Raw genomic sequence first — 20,144 nt, forward strand, 5'->3', positions numbered from 1 at the left:
CAAATTGCTGCCCCACTGACCGACCTGACCAAAAAGACCCAGCCAAATGCAGTTAAGTGGACTAATCAGTGTCAAAAGGCCTTTACCCAACTTAAGGCAACGCTCATGTCTGACCCTGTGTTCAGGGCCCCGGATTTTGACAAGCCATTCCTAGTAACCACGGATGCATCTGAGCGTGGTATAGGAGCAGTTCTCATGCAGGAAGCAACAGATCACAACTGCCATCCTGTCGTGTTTCTCAGCAAGAAACTGTCTGAGAGGGAAAGTCACTGGTCAGTCAGTGAAAAGGAATGCTACGCCATTGTGTACGCCCTGGAAAAGCTACGCCCATATGTTTGGGGACGGCGGTTCCAGCTACAAACTGACCATGCTGCACTAAAGTGGCTTCATACTGCCAAGGGGAACAACAAGAAACTTCTTCTTTGGAGTTTAGCTCTCCAAGATTTTGATTTTGAAATTCAGCACATCTCAGGAGCTTCTAACAAAGTAGCTGATGCACTCTCCCATGAGAGTTTCCCAGAATCCAGTAGTTAAAAAGTGTTCTTAAAATGTAGAAGTCTGTTAGTTATATACTTAGTGGTATATGTAAAAGTGCATGTGTTGTATTAATCTGTTTATTTTAAAGTTCTAGGAGGAAATCGCCGCCAGTGAGCTTCCCCACTGTCTGCAATTAGGGGGGCGTGTCATAAACAGATAGCTAAGGGTTAATGTCTCTTACACCTGGAAAGAAGTACCTGAAACACCTGACCAGAGGACCAATCAGGAAACCAGACTTTTTCAGATCTGGGTGGAGGGAAGTTTGTGTGTGAGTCTTTTGTTCTTGGTCTTCTGCCTGTATGCTCTCTCGGCTATGAGAGGATTTCTGTTTCCTGCTTTCTAATCTTCTGTTTCCAAGTTGTGAGTACAGAGATCATAATACAATAGGGGTTATTGTTTTTTTTTCTTTTGTATTTACATGGTATAGTTGCTGGAATGTGTTAAATTGTATTCTTTTGAATAAGGCTGTTTATTCATATTTCTTTTAAGCAATTGACCCTGTATTTGTCACCTTAATACAGAGAGACCATTTTTATGTATTTTTCTTTCTTCTTATAAAGCTTTCTTTTTAAGACCTGTTGGAGTCTTTCTTTAGTGGGGAACTCCAGGGAATTGAGTCTGTGCTCATCAAGGAATTGGTGGGAGGAAGAAGTCAGGGGGAAATCTGTGTGTGTTAGATTTACTAGCCTGACTTTGCATTCCCTCTGGGTGAGGGGGAAAGAGAGATTAGCTCTCGATACTTTTGTTTTCCAAGGCTGGAAACGGGGAGGGTGGAATCCCTCTGTTTAGATTCACGGAGCTTGCTTCTGTGTGTCTCTCCAGGAACACCTGGAGGGGGGAAGGGAAAAGGTTTATTTCCCTTTGTTGTGAGACTCAAGGGATTTGGGTCTTGGGGTCCCCAGGGAAGGTTTGGGGGGACCAGAGTGCCCCAAAACACTCTAAGTTTTTGGGTGGTGGCAGCTTTACCAGGTCCAAGCTGGTAACTAAGCTTGGAGGTTTTCATACTAACCCCCATATTTTGGACACTAAGGTCCAAATCTGGGACTAGCTTATGATAGAAGGGGGTTGTAGTACAATGAAGTTTGAGAACCCCTGGTCTAGATTTACTCTATTTCAACCATAAGTTATGGATATGGGGAAAGTGATATATCTTGACTTTAGCTAAGCTTTTGAAACAGTTGCTCACAGTATTCTTGCCACCAAGTTAAAGAACTATGGATTGGATGAATGGACTATAAGGTGGATAGAAAGCTGGCTAGACTGTCGGGCTCAACAGGTCGTCATCAATGGCTCAATGTCTAGTTGGCAGCCGGTATCAAGCGGAGTGCCCCAGGGGTCAATCCTGGGGCTGGTTTTGTTCACCATCTTTATTAATGATCTGGATGACGGGATAGGACGGAAGAATCCCATGTACCACTACAGGCTGGGGACTGACTGGCTTAGCAGCAGTTCTGCAGGAAAGGACCTGGGGATTACAGTGGATGAGAAGATGGATATGAGTCAGCAGTGTGCCCTTATTGCCAAGAAGGCTAACGGCATATTGGGCTGCATTAGTAGAAGCATTGCCGGCAGATCGAGGGAAGTGATTTTTCCCCTCTATTTGGTGAGGCCACCTCTGGAGTATTGCGTCCAGTTTGGGCCCCCCCACTACAGAAAGGATGCAGACAAATTGGAGAGAGTCCAGCAGAGGTCAATGAAAATGCTTAGGGGGCTGGGGCACATGACTTATGAGGAGAGGCTGAGGGAATTGGACTTGTTTAGTCTGCAGAAGAGAAGAGTGAGAGGGAATTTGATAGCAGCCTTCAACTACCTGAAGGGGGGTTCCAAAGAGGATAGAGCTCGGCTGTTCTCAGTGGTAGCAGATGACAGAACAAGGAACAATGGTCTCAAGTTGCAGTGGGGGAGGTCTAGGTTGGATATTAGGAAACACTTTTTCACTAGGAGGGTGGTGAAGCACTGGAATGGGTTATCTAGGGAGGTGGTGGAATCTCTGTCCTTAGAGGTTTTTAAGGCCTGGCTTGACAAAGCCCTGGCTGGGATGATTTAGTTGGGGTTGGTTCTGCTTTGAGCAGGAGGTTGGACTAGATGACGTCCTGAGGTCTCTTCAAACCCTAATCTTCTATGATCAATGCAGGAATTACTGGGTGAAATTCATTGGCCCTTGTTATGCAGGGGTATCCTAGATAATCACAGTGGTCCCTTCCAGCCTTAAAATTGATGACTCTATAAATGATGTTGTATCAGAACAAAAGACAAGTGTGGAAGTGTGAGTATAAATTCATGAAGTCTCGTTAGTCTGTGTTATGATTTATTTATATAGAAAAAAATAGTCTATGGAGATCTTATTCTTCATGTCCATTCATCAAAAAAAACCCAATGCTGTGAAGTGTTGCCAGCACGGAATGACCACTATGCTTCACCCTAGAGATGGCTGCATTTCAGTGACCAGTTTTAAATCTGAACATTAAAATGTGAACAAGGAAGCCCATTTTTAATTAAATGTTATTGGCCCTGATCCTGCAATGGGAGCCATGCTGGTGAGCCTCTAAGCCCCTGCAGAGCCCCATTGATTTCAACAGGCAGACACGCAGTAGTCAAGGTCTCTCTGCATGGATCCAGTTGTAGAATCAAGTCCTTATTATGTGCCAGTTTTCTCTGTAATGACTTTGGGATGGACATCTCTGAATAATGCCAGGAAGAACCTCTGGGACTGTGTGTAACTTTGCTCCTATCAGAGGCAGGATAAAATAAAGAGGAATGTCTTAGAGAAATTCAAGGATTTCTCTTGCTGATTGGCTTGATATAAGGTCTCTGAAGAGACACAATGTGTTGTTATCTCTGATGATTTTCCTTTTAATTGTGTTTTGCTGAGATCTGTGAGTGACAGCAATTAGAAAATACTCTTAGCTTATATCATAACCTTAGTCCCAGATTTGGACCTTAGCGTCCAAAATATGGGGGTTAGCATGAAAACCTCCAAGCTTAGTTACCAGCTTGGACCTGGTACCTGCTGCCACCACCCAAAAAATTAGAGTGTTTTGGGGCACTCTGGTCCCCCTGAAAAACCTTCCCTGGGGACCCCAAGACCCAAATCCCTTGAGTCTCACAACAAAGGGAAATAATCCTTTTTCCCTTCCCTCCTCTCTGTTCCCAGTCCTGGAAACAAAAGTACTTTCCTATTCCCCCAGAGGGAATGCAAAATCAGGCTAGCAATCCAACACACAGATCTCCCCTTGATTTCTTCCTCCCACCAATTCCCTGGTGAGTACAGACTCAATTTCCCTGAAGTAAAGAAAAACTCCAACAGGTCTTAAAAGAAAGCTTTATATAAAAAGAAAGAAAAATACAAATGGTCTCTCTGTATTAAGATGATACAATACAGGGTCGATTGCTTAAAAGAATATTGAATAAACAGCCTTATTCAAAAAGAATACAAATCAAAGCACTCCAGCACTTATATTCATGCAAATACCAAAGAAAAGAAACCATAGAACTTACTATCTGATCTCTTTGTCCTTACACTTAGAAACAGAAGACTAGAAAGTAGAAACTACTTCTCCAAAGCTCAGAGAAAGCAGGCAGACACAAAGACTCAGACACAAAATTCCCTCCACCCAAAGTTGAAAAAATCCGGTTTCCTGATTGGTCCTCTGGTCAGGTGCTTCAGGTGAAAGAGACATTAACCCTTAGCTATCTGTTTATGACACGCCCCCCTAATTGCAGACAGTGGGGAAGCTCACTGGCGGCGATTTCCTTCTAGAACTTGAAAATAAACAGATTAATACAACACATACACCTTTACATATACTCCTAAGTATATAACTAACAGACTTCTACATTTTAAGAACACTTTTTAACTACTGAATTCTGGGAAACTCTCACGGGAGAGTGCATCAGCTACTTTGTTAGAAGCTCCTGTGATGTGTTGAATTTCAAAATCAAAATCTTGGAGAGCTAAACTCCAACGAAGAAGTTTCTTGTTGTTCCCCTTGGCAGTATGAAGCCACTTTAGTGCAGCATGGTCAGTTTGTAGTTGGAACCGCCGTCCCCAAACATATGGGCGTAGCTTTTCCAGGGCGTACACAATGGCATAGCATTCCTTTTCACTGACTGACCAGTGACTTTCCCTCTCAGACAGTTTCTTGCTGAGAAACACGACAGGATGGAAGTTGTGATCTGTTGCTTCCTGCATGAGCACCGCTCCTATACCACGCTCAGATGCATCTGTGGTTACTAGGAATGGCTTGTCAAAATCCGGGGCCCTGAGCACAGGGTCAGACATGAGCGTTGCCTTAAGTTGGGTAAAGGCCTTTTGACACTCATCAGTCCACTTAACTGCATTTGGCTGGGTCTTTTTGGTCAGGTCGGTCAGTGGGGCAGCGATTTGGCTGTAGTGTGGTACAAATCGCCTGTAGTATCCGGCCAAGCCTAAGAAGGATTGGACCTGCTTCTTGGACCGTGGGACAGGCCACTTTTGGATAGCATCCACCTTGGCCTGTAGGGGGTTTATGGTTCCTCGACCCACCTGGTGCCCCAGGTAAGTCACTCTGTTTTGGCCTATTTGACACTTTTTGGCCTTAACAGTTATTCCGGCCTGCCTGATGCGCTCAAAGACCTTTTCCAGGTGTAGTAGGTGTTCGGGCCAGGAGTCTGAAAAAATGGCCACATCATCGAGGTAGGCAACTGCAAATTCTCCCAGTCCAGCTAGTAGACCATCTACCAGCCTCTGGAAGGTGGCGGGTGCATTTCGAAGGCCGAAAGGAAGGACATTGAATTCATACACCCCCGCATGGGTGACGAATGCTGACCTCTCCTTGGCAGGTTCATCTAGCGGTACTTGCCAGTACCCCTTGGTTAAGTCTATTGTAGAGATGAACTGGGCACGTCCCAACTTCTCCAATAGCTCATCGGTACGTGGCATTGGATAGTTGTCCGGACGAGTTACAGCATTTAGCTTACGGTAGTCCACGCAAAAGCGTATTTCCCCATCTGGTTTGGGTACCAGAACCACTGGAGATGCCCATGCACTGGTAGATGAGCGGATTATACCCATCTGTAGCATGTTCTGGATCTCCCGTTCTATAGCAGCTTGGGCATGAGGAGACACTCGGTAGGGTGGGGTTCTGATTGGGTGAGCATTACCTGTATCAATGGAGTGGTATGCCCGTTCAGTCCGTCCTGGGGTGGCTGAGAACAATGGGGCGAAGCTAGTGCACAGCTCCTTGATTTGGTGCCGCTGCAGACGTTCCAGGGTGGTTGAGAGGTTCACCTCTTCCACGCCACCGTCTTTTTTCCCGTCGTAGTAGACACCGTCAGGCCACTCAGCATCATCTCCCTGGACTGTAAACTGACAAACCTGTAAGTCTCTGGAATAGAAAGGCTTGAGAGAATTAACATGGTACACTTTAGGCTTTAGTGAGGAATTGGGAAATGCTATGAGGTAGTTTACAGCTCCCAGGCGCTCTTGGACCGTGAATGGCCCTTCCCATGATGCTTCCATCTTATGGGCCTGTTGCGCCTTCAAGACCATAACCTGGTCTCCTACCGTGAAGGAACGTTCTCTGGCATGTCTGTCATACCAGGCCTTTTGCTCTTCTTGAGCATCCTTTAGGTTCTCTCTAGCAAGGGCTAAAGAGTGTCGGAGGGTGCTTTGTAGGTTGCTTACAAAGTCCAGAATGTTAGTTCCTGGAGAAGGCGTAAACCCCTCCCATTGCTGCTTCACCAACTGTAATGGCCCCTTAACCTCGTGACCATACATAAGTTCAAATGGTGAAAACCCTAAACTGGGATGTGGTACAGCCCTGTAGGCAAACAGCAACTGCTGCAACACTAGGTCCCAATTATTGGAGAATTCGTTGATGAATTTTCGTATAATGGCCCCCAAAGTTCCATTGAACCTTTCCACCAGGCCATTGGTTTGATGGTGGTATGGGGTGGCAACCAAGTGATTTACCCACAGTTTTTCCATGGTCCCTGCCAGGAAATTAGACCCTGAATCTGTAAGGATGTCGCAGGGCCAACCTACCCTGGCAAAGATGTCTGTTAAGGCCAGGCACACAGTGTTAGCCCTGGTGTTGCCTAGAGCGACTGCTTCTGGCCATCGGGTAGCAAAGTCCACTAAAGTCAGTACGTACTGCTTTCCTCTGGGCGTCTTTTTTGGGAAAGGGCCCAGAATATCCACAGCTACTCGCTGAAATGGGACCTCAATTATGGGGAGTGGCTGGAGAGGGGCCTTGACCTGGTCTTGAGGCTTTCCCACTCTTTGGCATACCTCACAAGACCGGACATACTTGGCAATGTCCTTGCCCATCCCCTCCCAGTGGAAGGAGTTCCCCAACCGGTCCTTGGTTTTGTTCACCCCAGTATGGCCACTGGGATGATCATGGGCTAAGCTTAAGAGCTTCCCCCGGTACTTAGTTGGAACCACCAACTGTTTTTGCGGCTGCCATTCTTCCCGGTGTCCACCAGAAAGAATTTCCTTGTATAAAAGTCCTTGGTCTATAACAAACCGGGATCGATTAGAAGAGCTGAGAGGCGGTGGGGTGCTCCGTGCCGCCGCCCAAGCTTTCTGAAGGCTGTCATCTGCTTCCTGCTCAGTCTGGAACTGTTCCCTTGAGGCTGGGGTCACCAGTTCTTCCTCAGACTGTGGACTTGGGCTTGGTCCCTCTGGAAGCGATGTAGGTGATGGGGTTGTTTCCGTTGCTGGTGAACCACTCTCCGCTGGTGCACCTGAGGGTATTTCAGGCTCTGGCTGAGCCTTTTGGGTATGGCTGTCTGTTGCTTCTGCCAGTTCTGGCTCGCTGGCGCCCTCTGGCGTTGAGTTTGAAGATGTGGTTGCACTTGCTGGTGCTGGTTGCTGTTCCAGTTCCGGGCCTGGGACTGGAGGTGCTGTGGCTGTTTCAGTGGTTGGCATGGAATCTGGATCCACTACCTCTGTCTGGGTCTCTGGTAACACAGACGGGGCCTCTGTGGACGGCTCAGGAACAGGAATGGGTCTGGAAGCTTGCCTGGTTTGGCTACGTGTAACCATTCCCACTCTCTTGGCCCGCCTCACCTGGTTGGCCAAGTCTTCCCCCAGTAGCATGGGGATAGGATAATTGTCATAGACTGCAAAAGTCCACATTCTTGACCAGCCTTTGTACTGGACAGGCAGTTGAGCTGTAGGCAAGTCTACAGCTTGTGACATGAAGGGGTAAATTGTAACTTTGGCCTTTGGGTTGATGAATTTGGGGTCAACGAAGGATTGGTGGATAGCTGACACTTGTGCCCCCGTGTCTCTCCACGCAGTAACCTTCTTTCCGCCCACTCTCAAATTTTCCCTTCGCTCCAAGGGTATTTGAGAGGCATCCGGGCCTGGGGATCTTTGGTGTGATGGTGGTGTAATGAATTGCACTCGCATGGTGTTCTTGGGACAGTTGGCCTTGATATGTCCCAGTTCATTACACTTAAAGCATCTTCCATCTGATGGGTCACTGGGCCGAGGTGAGTTACTGGAGACTGGTGAGGTGGAAGGGTAGGGTGTCTGTGGCTTTACTTGGGTGGTATGTGGGGTCTTTGGCTGTCCTCGGTTGTAGGGTTTATGGTCTGTGTGCCCCCTGGGGTAATCGTTCCCCTTGACAGTAGCTTTCTTGCTTTCTGCCAGTTCCATCCATTTGGCTCCAATCTCCCCCGCCTCAGCGATATCTTTGGGATTTCCATCTTGTATGTACCGTGTGATGTCTTCAGGAACACCATCCAAGAACTGCTCCATTTGTATGAGGAGGTTTAGTTCTTCCAAGGTTTGAATGTTGTTTCCTGTTATCCAGGCCTCATAGTTTTTTGCAATGTAGTAGGCGTGTTTGGGAAATGACACCTCGGGTTTCCACTTTTGGGTTCTGAAGCGCCGACGGGCATGATCTGGGGTTATCCCCATTCGGTATCTGGCCTTGGTTTGAAAAAGTTTATAGTCATTCATTTGCAGCTTAGGCATTTCAGCTGCCACCTCTGCTAAAGGTCCACTGAGCTGTGACCTCAATTCTACCATGTACTGGTCTTCGGGGATGTTGTACCCAAGACAGGCTCTTTCAAAATTTTCCAAGAAGGCCTCGGTGTCATCACCTGCCTTGTAGGTGGGAAATTTCCTGTGCTGTGGAGCAATAATTGGCGCCGGGTTGTTAGGGTTGGCTGGCACATGCAGCCCAGCTTTTGCCAACTCCAGTTCATGTTTTCTCTGTTTTTCCTTCTCTTCATTCTCTTTTTGTTGTTTTTCCATTTCTTTTTGTTGTTTTTCCATTTCTTTTTGGTGCTTTTCCATGTCTCGGCGGTGGGCCAACTCTTCTTCTGCTTGTTTCCTTCGGTAGGCCACCTCTTCTTCTTCTAGTTTTCTTTTGTGTGCTGCCTCTTGGGCTGCCTGTTCTCTTTGGAAGGCTGCCAGTTCTCTTTGGTAGGCTGCCTGTTCTCTTTGGTAGGCTGCCTCTCTGATCTGTTCTTCTCTTTCTTTCATCTCCATCTCTTTTTGTTTTATTTCCAGTTGTCGCCTGTGTTCAGCTTCTCTGAATTGTACTTCGGCCTCAATTTTTGCCTTAGAAGTCATGGTTCCTGTTTTCTTGGGTTGGGGTGCCCTCCGGTGTTTATTTTCTGAACTGCAGGTTCTCTGTTGCCTCCTGAAGTCTGCCTAGCAACAGTGCCTTTTTTCCCTGTCTCTCTCTAGCTAATGTTCAATGAAGAGAAACCAGAAAAACCACTTTATTTGCATGCATATAAGTGCTGGTACTTGCCTCCTAATGGGAGGGCTATTGCATGACAAAAGACCCTTAACAGTCTGGTAATGGCTTCTCGCTTAACATGCAAGCCACAAACTGCCAGAGAGAGCAGAAAAAAAAATTCTCTTTAGTTCCCTTTTAAAACCAAACTGTTTCTCTCTCTGCTAAAAAGCCCTTAGCAGAGAAAAGAAAAATATAATATTCCTACTGGCTTCTGGATTCTGTCTATATCCCACCTGCTGCACACCATATCATAACCTTAGTCCCAGATTTGGACCTTAGCGTCCAAAATATGGGGGTTAGCATGAAAACCTCCAAGCTTAGTTACCAGCTTGGACCTGGTACCTGCTGCCACCACCCAAAAAATTAGAGTGTTTTGGGGCACTCTGGTCCCCCTGAAAAACCTTCCCTGGGGACCCCAAGACCCAAATCCCTTGAGTCTCACAACAAAGGGAAATAATCCTTTTTCCCTTCCCTCCTCTCTGTTCCCAGTCCTGGAAACAAAAGTACTTTCCTATTCCCCCAGAGGGAATGCAAAATCAGGCTAGCAATCCAACACACAGATCTCCCCTTGATTTCTTCCTCCCACCAATTCCCTGGTGAGTACAGACTCAATTTCCCTGAAGTAAAGAAAAACTCCAACAGGTCTTAAAAGAAAGCTTTATATAAAAAGAAAGAAAAATACATATGGTCTCTCTGTATTAAGATGATACAATACAGGGTCGATTGCTTAAAAGAATATTGAATAAACAGCCTTATTCAAAAAGAATACAAATCAAAGCACTCCAGCACTTATATTCATGCAAATACCAAAGAAAAGAAACCATAGAACTTACTATCTGATCTCTTTGTCCTTACACTTAGAAACAGAAGACTAGAAAGTAGAAACTACTTCTCCAAAGCTCAGAGAAAGCAGGCAGGCAGACACAAAGACTCAGACACAAAATTCCCTCCACCCAAAGTTGAAAAAATCCGGTTTCCTGATTGGTCCTCTGGTCAGGTGCTTCAGGTGAAAGAGACATTAACCCTTAGCTATCTGTTTATGACAGCTTATCCACTGCATTTCCTGTCTATGCAAGGAAAAAAATGTTTGTATTTTCCACCAAAAATTTTGAAAGAAATGAGAAAAAAGCTTCAAAACTTTTTGTGAAAAATGTTCCAGGTTTTTGAAGAAAAACAGAAAATCCAAAAACGGATGATTTCATTGAAGAAAACTGGAAAGTTAAAAATGAAACAAGATTTTCATTTAGATAAAACAGAAATTTTTTTTTTTAAGTTTTGATGGAAATTTTCTACAGCTCTACTAGCAACTTAGGTTATAAGTTCCTTGGGACAGGGACAGGTTTTTTGTGTGTGTGTGTGTGTGTGTGTGTGTGTGTATAGCACGGAGCACAATGTAGTCCTGGTTCACAGCTAGGGCTCCTACAAGCTGTGTAATATAAATAATAATGGACTCTTCTTTGTGATTAGAAAATCTTTTCACATTAGTGTTGTTCCTCTTTACCACTGATTTGTCTTATAAACATATCTCATATTTATACTGAGTGGGGCAAATCCATCCCTGGTGAATTAAAATCAGTGGGTAGGTTTACCCTGCACTGTAAACCCAGGTCTGTGGGCCCCACACATGTGGATGTCAAACTGGGAGGGAGGCCACTCTGCCTCACTGTGTCAGACAGCAGCACTCGGCTCTGGTCCCCTCCTGGCTAAGGCAGCCAGCAAACACAGTCTATCAGAGCTCTGGCCAGCTGGGCAGGGCTGAGCAGGGAGCAGTTTAGGGAGCTCAGGCACTCAGGCAGAGTGGAGCCCTGAACAGTCTGTTTTCTAGCTCTGGCAGATGGCAGACAAACACAGGCCTCTTGGCCTAACGTGGGGAGGCTGCCACCCCAGGGTCAGGTTGGCAGCAGGCGGTAGGGGGACCCAGGCCCACCCTACTCCACTGAGTCCCGGCCCAGAATCCAAACAGTGGTGGAGGGTTCCACCACTGGGTCAGCAGGGATCCAGTCACAACACACTGACTTGGGTTCTGATAGCAAAACTGAACCAAAGTCTGGGCTATTTCATACCAGTGTCCCGGTGAGAGGTTCTGGAGTCCATGGGTCCTCTGTCTCCTCAGGATACATGGCGGATGGCAGTCCTGGTACCTCCTCTCCCAGGGCTGATCTCCTTTGGGGGCAGGGCATTGCATGGTGCAGGTTCAGCTCCACAGTTCGGCAGCAGGCTGGAGACATCCATCTCCTTCCCTGGCTCCCACTCAACTGAGCTGCAGGGCCCTCCCTTTATACTTTCTGTCCCACCCCGGTACCTCTGGCGAGGGGAACAGGGTGGGTTTGTCTCCACCCACCAGGGGTAGTGTAATGGTCCCTCACTCTCAAGTCCAGAGGGAGGCCACTCCATCTCACGATAGTGGACATAGTGTTTCCAAGCTGCACTTGAGCATCCACACTGCATTGTCAACCTGAGTTTACAATTGCTGGAGCCTGGCCTCAAAACCTGTGTTAACATGTTCATTCTGCACTATGCAGGTCTTCTGATTCAGGTCTGTGGCTTGAGCTTTGTCAACACTGCAAAGTAACGGGGCTTGGATCTAAGTCACAGAGACACAGGCACAGATCCCTTTCACTTCTGGGTGAGTCCTAGGATCTGAGTCCTGTTGCTTACGCGAATCAGACAGATTTGCGTTAGGGTTGCCAATTTTGGTTGGATGTATTCCTGGAGAACATAAGAACGGACATATTGGGTCAGATCAAAGGTCCATCTAGCCCAGTATCCTGTCTTCTGACAGTGACCAATACCAGGTGTTTCAGAAGGAATGAACAGAGCAGGTAATCAGCAAGTGATCCATCCTTTGTCGCCCATTCCCAACTTCTGGCAAATAGAGGCTCGGGACACCATCTCTGCCATGTGAAGGTTTCATCACAAGACATAATCTTTAATGTAAGATAAATCTTTAATTCCTGGAGACTCCAGGACAATGCTGGGGAGTTGGCAATCCTAATTTGTGTGTGGATGGTAGGGGAGTTTGGGCTCAGATCTGAGTCTGAGCCCAGGTTTACAATGCATTGTAGTCATACCAAGTGGGATTGTGTCTGTTTACATGGGGGCTGAATTTGGCCTTTTTGTGCAAAAGCTCCGGCAGGGATTTTTTCCCCTTTAATTTATGTCCCAGTTGTGCTGTTAGCATTTAAAATATTCACTCTTTTAGCCAGCTGGCTAGGACTGGTGGCTTGAATTAATTATTTCATTCCTTCCCATAGCTGTTCTCATTTTCAAGAGCACTGAATCTTTAAGGCCACATCCAAGCAGCTGTTTCACTCTTTTGGGGACAGTGCTGTTGCCTCAAACAGGAGGAGTCATAAGCACCTCTTTACTGTTGCATAATGTCATGAGGAGTTCTTTCCCCTGCTTTCTTTGCCTTTCCTTTGCCTGACAGCAGAGATGCCAGCGTTAAAGGACTAATTGGGACTCTTGCAGCACCACAAGGGCAAAATCTGGCTCTCTTTTCCCTCTCTCTAACACTCAGGTGGCTAAGGCAGCAGCTGCTATCAGTGCTAGCATCAGGGCGTATCCCAGTTTGGCTGGGAATTTGCACCCCATGGAATAACTGCCACTGCTGTCTTTCTACAAACACACAAGAGTTTTGACAGGCTCATATGCACCTATAAGCCATGCTGCCCCCCTTCCCCCAGCAGCAGCTTGTTTCTAATCAAAAGAAGGATTTATTCACCCTGGAGTAATGACGTTTTCATAAATTCCACTGAGGCAAACATGGAGCTGTTCTGCCCTCAGATGAGATTGCTCCATGTCTGCAGACATTGTCGTGTTCTGTTCCCATCACTCCCCGCCTCCATCATTAAATCTTTCCCAGACTCTAGCTCAGTTAGGTTTTAGTAAATTTTTGCACATCTGTGTTAGCAATTAAATATTTACTCGTCCGAGGATATGCAAGACCCATGGCACACATGACACTTCGTTGCATAAGCCATGCTCACAGAATTACAGTGGCTGCAGGTGGAAAAGACCTGTTAGTGCATCTGGCCCATTCCTTGCCCAATGCAGCATTGTTCCCAAGAGGGAACTTGTCATCGTGTGGCCCTCATATGGGTAGAAAGATTGTCTCATGGAAACCTGCCCTCCCACTCACGATCACATGCACCACCCTTTCTCCCATTTGCAATAACGTAACAACCCTGTGGCAACTGTACCAATTGTTTGTGTGGGAAAGTAACATAAGGAAAGTTTCCCAGGTGAGTTAGTTTCTTCTAATGCAAATTAGGAGCTGGTAACAAGAGCTCCAATTCAGCAAAGTGCTTAAACAAACACACACCTTGCAGTGCAGGCTTGAGTGGGGGAGTTGAAAAAGGGCTGATAATAGAAACTACCATTGATATGACACCATTTGTCCAACAATTCCAAAGCACTCACTGTACAAAGCATATGTCAAGGATCGCTTCACCCTTTCACTAAAATGCGCCACTTCTGGGGTGGAAGGTAGGAGCTGCTTGTCAGTGAACAGCAACATTATACAGTAGCTCAGGTCAGAAAATGAAGAGCACTTGCCTCCAGTTGATAATGGAATTTTTAGAGGCAGAGTTTAATTACCTAATTGGACCTCAAGAGTCAGAAGTGGGATGCTTGCCGAAAGTGCTGATGAATTTTTAATGGTCACGTGTGACCAGGGCTAAACCCTGCACCGATATGACCTAGAACAAGATACAGAAGGGTAGATGGGAGCTCGATAGACAGCGAGTAAAGTCATCCTGCCTCTGCTGCTGTACAGTCATTGCTAGAGTCTCTGGATTTTGCCGGCAAAGTAACACCAAGACAAGCATTTTTACAATTGCCTCTCACTGGCTACCAGGGTAGTACAGTGTAACAGCAGCTCCGTCTCATTACCGATGGAGGAGACAGCGAAGGGATTGCTAGGGTGGGACCTTCCAGTCCCAGGTCAGTGAGGCCTTCCTGTGGAAATCCGTTTTTCAGATTCAAGCAGCTGCTGTGTGCTAACAGCTAACTCTAGCTCACGGGGCAGCAGGGGAATGCACTGTATTGGTTCTGAGGGTTCTGGGCTGCATCCCCACTGGTGTTTGGCTTCTGCTGGGGATGAAGCCTGGCTCATAAAATCATAGAATATTAGGGTTGGAAGGGATCTCAGGAGGTCATCTAGTCCAACCCCCTGCTTAAAGCAGGGCCAATTCCCAACTAAATCATCCCAGCCAGGGCTTTGTCAAGCCTGACCTTAAAAACCTCTAAGGAAGGAGATTCCACCACCTCCCTAGGTAACCCATTCCAGTGCTTCACCACCCTCCTAGTGAAAAAGTTTTTCCTAATATCCAACCTAAACCTCCCCCACTGCAACTTGAGACCATTACTCCTTGTTCTGTCATCTAGGACCACTGAGAACAGTCTAGATCCATCATCTTTGGAATCCCCTTTCAGGTAGTTGAAAGGAGCTAACAAATCCCCTCTCACCCTTCTCTTCTACAAACTAAACAATCCCAGTTCCCTTAGCCAATCCTCATAAGTCATGTGCTCCAATCCTTTCTAATTTATCTAGGTCCCTGTGTATGCTATCCCTACCCTCCAGCGTATCTACCACTCCTCCCAGTTTAGTGTCATCTGCAAACTTGCTGAGAGTGCAGTCCACGCCATCCTCCAGATCATTAATGAAGATATTGAACAAAACCGGCCCCAGGACTGACCCTTGGGGCACTCCACTTGATACCGTCTGCCAACTAGACATGGAGCCATTGATCACTATCTGTTGAGCCCAACGATTTAGCCAGATTTCTATCCACCTTATAGAACATTCATCCAGCCCATACTTCTTTAACTTGCTGGCAAGAATACTGTGGGACACCATATCAAAAGCTTTGCTGAAGTCAAGAAATAACACATCCACTGCTTTCCCCTCATCCCCAGACCCAGTTATCTCCTCACAGAAGGCAATCAGGTAGTCAGGCATGACTTGCCCTTGATGAATCCATGCTGACTGTTCCTGATCACTTTCCTCTCCTCTAAGTGCTTCAGAATTGATTCCTTGAGGACCAAAGGGAGTTAGGTGCCCAGCTCCCTCTGAGAATGTAGGCTGAAGAGCCCAGTCTCTCTGAGGCTGAGCTGCCATTGGAAAGCCCTCTGTGGAAAAAGCTCCTCCTAGCAGCAGCCACGCCAGTGTTCTGGGTAAGCACAACTGTGCTGTCAAGAGTCCCAGAGACTCCTTTCAAGGCTTATTTTCCTCCCCAGTGTGAGTCTGGGCTGACATATCCTCTCCCTGTCACTACTAGATAATGTCATTGTAAACAAGTCCTTATCACCCCCGCCCCGCCCCCCTTCAACTTCATCTCCTAGCAGATATTATTAGACTCAGCTCATTGCGGGGCTCTTGGCATGGAGAGGAGCTGTAGTGAAGCCCAGGGGTCTATTTATAGAGGTGTGATTAGACGTTTTGTTCAAGTTGCATTAATTAAATTAATCACCACCAAAGCAAAATAAGAGCCTGACAAAGCTTGTGCTCAGAGAGTGGAATAACATTCCCTATCTGCGGGGATTCAGATAACAATATACAGGACTTTGTGCACGCAGAGTATAATTCATCCTCAGAATACAGCTGAGCGTTCCGGGGCCCTCCTGTCTGCCCCAAGCAAACTCACTGGAATCCGAGAGGCCCAGATAAGCACAAGAGAATGGAGTCTGTTACTGGACGCACAGGATGGGGGTGATTAGTACGAGGAGGATGCAGAGACGGATTCACGTCCACAGGTCTGTGGGTTTGGCTCCAGGGTTCAGCCCCAGTACTGCCTGGGTGTAGCAAACCACAGGATCTACTACTAAGCACACTAACGGCGTGCCCGTCTCGGCTTGGTCTTAAACAGGAAGCAAGCAGCTCCTGGCTATCAGGTGATGGGTGAGATGCTGACACCCTCTCTCTCATCGTGACCCCAGCTTGACCTTGGCTCCACTTTATGGTCTGCACCAGTGCGGCCAGTGCGATTGCTAAGCCAGGGCTATTCCTGAGCACAGGCAGGCCTGCGGGCTGATTGTGGGATGTGCTTACCTCTTCCAGCAAAGGGGACTATGGCTCTGACCCTGCTGCCACTAAAGCCAGTGACAATATTCCCATTAACACCAGTGGTGCAGTATCAAGCCATGTAAAAATGCTGACCTGGATGGCTAGGAAAATAGACAAAGTGATTTAGAATTTCAATAAACATTCAACTGACTTAGGGTTACCAATTTCATGTTCCCAGATAGAGGACGCTGCCGGAGGGAGGGGGAGTGGAAGGGGAGGGATACAGTTTCTACTGTACAGTTTCTTTCTTCTTTGAATATCTAACGTTTATAAATAATGAGTGTAATGGCCTCAAAAATATATATATAAATCAAATTTAAATGTATCTTCTTACATGCCATCAGTCCTTTCCTACTGTGCTTCTTTCTGCTGTTTGTGTCCATGCATATTTCTCTGTAGAGCGTATCTTTCTCAGCAGTGGTTGATCGCTCATTAAGTAGCCATGAAAGTCTTTTCAAGATGTGTGCCTAAAGTTGTACAGTACAAGCAGGATCCCTTTTAGCGACTCAACAGTCAATACCAGGACACCCTGACTTCGGCTCTGCTGCTGATGGCGGTGCTGCCTTCAGAGTTGGGCGCCCAGCCAACAGGCGCCTCCAACAGCAGCACAGAGGTAATTGTGGCAAACCAGTAAATACACACACCGCTATTAGGCCACACCAGGAATTGCAATTGTAGGAAAATCAATGTTGGAAAAAGGACAAGCAAGGAAAAATCACAGACATCTGTTCCTATTTCAAAGATCCGCCTGGATGGAGATTGGAGGACCAAAAGAGAGGTTATGTCTGGGAAAACCCAGACATGTGGAGGGCCAGCTTTATTAACTGAGGGGCCCAATTGGAATACCTGGCGGCGGTCTACGGCTTCGGTGGCACTTCAGCGGTGGGGGGTCTGCTCCGGGTCTTCCGTGGCACCAAAGGACCCCCTGCCGCCGAAATGCTGCCGAAGACCCCCGGAGCAGACCCCTCGCCACCAAAATGCTGCCAAAGACCCCGGAGCGGACCGCTGCTGGGTGAGTAAAAAAAATAATTAAAAAGGCGCCTAAGGCATGGGGCCCTGGAGCGGGGCCCTCTTAGGCATGGAGCCTGATTTCAGGGAATCAGGCAAATCGGCCTAAAGCCAGCCCTGGACATATGGTAACCCTAAACTGATTGCTTGGTTCATCCTGTGTTATACAGGAAGTCAGACTAGATGGCCCCTTCAGGCCTTAAATTTGATTACACCTATGAAACTATTAATTTGGACAGAACTTGGTTTCCTTTTGAGGATAACTGTGCTTGTAAAGAGTTTTCTCCCTCCCGAACTAGTTTCTCCTTTTACTGGATGCTGCAGTGAAGTCATTGATGTCACCAGGTATGTCTACACTATGAAATTACTTCGATTTAATAGAAGTTGATTTTTTAGAAATTGATTTGATACAGTTGTTTGTGTGTGTCCCCACTAAACGCATTAAGTTGGCAGTGTGTGTCCACAGTACAGAGGCTAGTGTCGACTTTCAGAGTGGTGCACTGTGGGTAGCTATCCCACAGTTCCCGCAGTCTCCACCCCCCATTGGAATTCTGGGTTGCGCACCCAATGCCTGATGGGGCAAAAACATTGTCGCGGGTGGTTCTGGGTACATGTCATCAGCCCCCCCCCCCCCCCCCCGTGCAGGGGAAAAATCATTTCTTACCTTTTTTCCTGGGTTACCCGTGCAGACGACATACCACGGCAAACATGGAGCCCACTCAGCTCACTGTCACTGTACGTCTCCTGGGTGCTGCTGACAGACGCGGTACTGCAGTGATACACAGCAGCAGCAGCTCCTTGCCTTTGCAAGTTGGCAAAGATGATTGCCAGTCATACTGTACCGTCTGCTGCTTTGCAAGTTGGCAAAGATGATTGCCAGTCATACTGTACCGTCTGCTGCTGTCATGGGTGCTCCTGGCTGGCCTTGGTGAGGTCGGTCAGGGGTGCTTGGGCAGACATGAGTGCTCCTGGCCGGCCTCGGTGAGGTAGGTTGGGGCGCCTGGACAAAAATGGGAATGACTCCTCAGGTCATTCTCTTCTTTAAGTTTTGTCTAATGGAGGAATCAGTCCTGCCTAGAATATCAGGCAAGCCTACTAAAGAACCACAGGTGCAAATGGCCACTCCGGGCCAGAGCCCCAGATATCCTGCAGAAATGATAAGCTGCATGCCATTCCAGGGGGTGCCCCTACAACAACCCCACCTGTTGCTTCCTTCCTACCCCACCCCTCCTGGGCTACCTTGGCAGTTATCCCCTCATTTGTGTGATGAAGTAATAAAGAATGCATGAAGTTGAAACAACATTGACTTTATTGCCTCTACAAGCAGAGATCAAAGGAGGGAGGGGAGGGCGGTTGGCTTACAGGGAAGTAGAGTGAACCATCATTCTGCACTTGCTCATCCTATAGTTGGACTGCTCCTTACTACTGTTCAGGCTTCATGAGCCATGGAAGCAAGGGGTAGGCTGGGGTAGGTGCGACCGTGCAGTGCTGCTGACTGGGAGAGCAGCCTGAGGAAGAAGCCTCCAGCTGGCATGATATTCCAGGCAGGACTGAATCTCCATTACACAAAACTTAAAGAGAGAATGACCTGAAGTCATTCCAATTTTTGTCCAGGTGCCCCAGATGGATCTCACCAAAGCCATCCAGGCACATCCACGGGACGACAATGATGGCTGCTAGTCGTACTGTATCATCTGCCGTCCGCAAGGCAAGGCAAGGCAATGATGCTGTGCAGTGCTGCAGTACCACGTCTGCCAGCAGCATCCAGTAGACATACAGTGACAGTGAAAAAAGGTGAGAAACGATTTTTTCCCCGTTCCTTTCATGGAGGGGGGTGCTAACTACATGTACCCAGAAGACAACATGATAGCATAATGATTCATGCTTGAATAATAAGAGTATAATAGTAGGAGTATACTACTGACCACTAACCAGGATGGTGATGGTGTCTGTGAAATACTCAGGGAGATTAGAGAGGCTGCAAAACAGAACACCCAGTTATAACAGGGTATTTCAACTATACCCATATTGACTGGGTACATGTCACCTCAGGACAGGATGCAGAGATAAAATTTCTAGACACTAAGTGCTGCTTCTTGGAGAAGCTAGTCCTGGAACCCACAAGGGAAGAGGCAATTCTTGATTTAATCTAATTGGAGTACAGGATCTGGTCTAAGCGGTGAATATAGCTGAACCACTTGGTAAAAGCAACCACAACGTAATTAAATTTAACATGTTTGTAGGGGGATTATACCGAAGAAACCCACCACAGTAGCCTTTTAATTTCAAAAAGGGGAACTACACAAAAATGAGGAAGTTAGTTAAACGGAAATTAATAGGAACAGTCACAAGAGTGAAATGCCTTGAAGCTGCATGGAAACTTTTTTACAACACCATAATAGAGGCTCAAACTAAATGCATTCCCAAAATAATAAAAAATAGCAAGAGGATCACACAAAAAAATGCCACCATGGCTAAACAGCAGAGTAAAAGAGGCAGTTAGAGACAAAGACATCCTTTAAAAACTGGAAGTAAAATCTGACTGATGAAAATAGAAAGGAGAATAAACTCTGGCCAGTCAAATGTAAAAGTATAATTAGGAAGGCCAAAAAAGAATTTGATGAGCAACTAGCAAAAGAAACAAAAAACTAACAGCAAAAAAAATTTTTTTAAGTACATCAGAAGCAGGCAGCCTGGCAAACAAACAATGGGGCCATTGGACAATCAAGATGCGAAAGGAGCACTCGAGGAAAAGGCCATTGCGGAAAAGCTACATGAATTCTTTGCAT

Source organism: Gopherus flavomarginatus, chromosome 11 (genome assembly GCF_025201925.1).
Source record: "Gopherus flavomarginatus isolate rGopFla2 chromosome 11, rGopFla2.mat.asm, whole genome shotgun sequence".
Lineage (NCBI taxonomy): Eukaryota > Metazoa > Chordata > Testudines > Testudinidae > Gopherus > Gopherus flavomarginatus.